Consider the following 1,739-nt stretch of genomic DNA (forward strand, 5'->3'; position numbering starts at 1 on the left):
GATCTTTTATTTAAATGCATATTGATAAATAATAAGTGATAATTGAAATCAATCTTTCCAAGTATTTGGGACAAATTAATATAAAACACCGCCCATTTCATTATTTGGTTCTTGTTATCATTATTATTATTTTATGCATACATTAACTTATTCAAATTTGACTTCACTTCTTGTCAAAATCAGACTATAAATAGCATTAACAAAATTTGACTTTGCGCAAGGAAAAGAGCGTTCTTAATCTAATTGCTACCACACACGATTTATATATAAATCCCCATTTGTTTTCCTTTATTCTCCACCCATAATTCAATCCAAAATAATGACTACTGATCTTCTTCTTCTTTGCCTCCCTCTCTTTACCAGTTTCTTGCCACGCAATTGCCAATCCAACAAAGATAATGCCTCTAAAATCAAAGGGATGTTCGTGTTCGGAAGCTCTCTAGTTTCCAATGGAAACAACAATTTCTTCCCATCACATTAAGAAATAAACTTTCTTCCATATGGAAAAGACTTTCCCGATGGACCTTCTGGTAGAGCCACCAGTTGAAAAAATGTAATTGATTTTTTTGCAGAAAATTTTAAGCTTTCTCCTTTCAGTCCACCTGCATTTTATGACCCTTCCACAAAGGGACCTCAAATACTCCATGGTGTCTCCTTTTCTTCTGCAGGCTCTGGCATACTTGATAATACAAGGCCATTTGAGGTATGGATACTCAATCTTAATGTGATACCCCCGCCCATTACCCTAGATTTTGTGATTACAATTCATGATGGATTTAAGACTAACTAATACAATATTTGTTGATGCAGAAGTTGTACAATTTAGGAGCAAGAAAATTTGTGTTGATCTCAATGTATCCAATGAGTTTTCTGCCTCTACTCAGAGAATGCTTTCCTATTTTGAACATGTATGTACAACTCTTCAATGCTCGCATGAGGCAAGTCGTGGATTCCTCCAAGACACGATTTCCTGGTTCTACTTTTGTTTATGTCAATTCATACAAGATTCTCTATGATATCATTAATGACTATGCCTCCCAATGTAAATTTTCTTTCTCTTAATCTCATCAATTTATGTATTTCTTATTAATGATTTTAAAATGCTCGTTTTATAATGATCTGCAGGTTTTGAAGATGACAGAAATGCTTGTTGCGAAACGCAATTCGTTAAATGCAAAAAAGATGGCAAGGTTTGTGAAAACAGGGACAAATATGTATTCTTTGATGGTCTGCATCCAACAGAAGCTACAAACAGGATCATCGCAACCAAGGCCTTTGATTCGCTTGATCAAAGAGAAGCTGATCCCATTAATTGCAACCAACTAGCTCGATCTTAATGTGGCTAATGCATAAGCATTACAATAGACATATTATTTCATATGTATGGATATTGTAATAAAATGTTCAAAACGTGTTGAGAATGTTATTAGATTTTTTTTAATTATTTCATATGTATGGATATTGTAATAAAATGTTCAAAACATGTTACATTTTTGAAAAAAATTAGTAAGATGAAATGGATGATTAAATCATATTATGTGATAGCTTACATAATGTAAAGACAGATTTTAGTTACCTTCTCAACCTATACTAAGAGGAAACAATTGTGTATGATTAATATACATATTAAAATTTTTACTTTGACAAATTCTTTGATTATATGAATCCTGATAGATTATAATTTATATGCCTAATCAAACAATTATCAGACAAAACCCCTTTTAAAGATGATGACACTT

General features: G+C 32.1%; 1 long non-coding RNA gene across 1 annotated transcript; it reads left to right on the top strand.

Moving 5' to 3' along the window:
* The first annotated feature begins 289 nt into the window (after window positions 1-289).
* LOC123203709 lies at window positions 290-1,532 on the top strand. Its single transcript, XR_006499338.1, has 3 exons — window positions 290-703; window positions 811-1,042; window positions 1,126-1,532. It is a non-coding gene; the product is annotated as an uncharacterized LOC123203709 (long non-coding RNA).
* Window positions 1,533-1,739: the final 207 nt, after the last annotated feature.

The sequence above is a fragment of the Mangifera indica genome, chromosome 19 (assembly GCF_011075055.1).
Source record: "Mangifera indica cultivar Alphonso chromosome 19, CATAS_Mindica_2.1, whole genome shotgun sequence".
Lineage (NCBI taxonomy): Eukaryota > Viridiplantae > Streptophyta > Magnoliopsida > Sapindales > Anacardiaceae > Mangifera > Mangifera indica.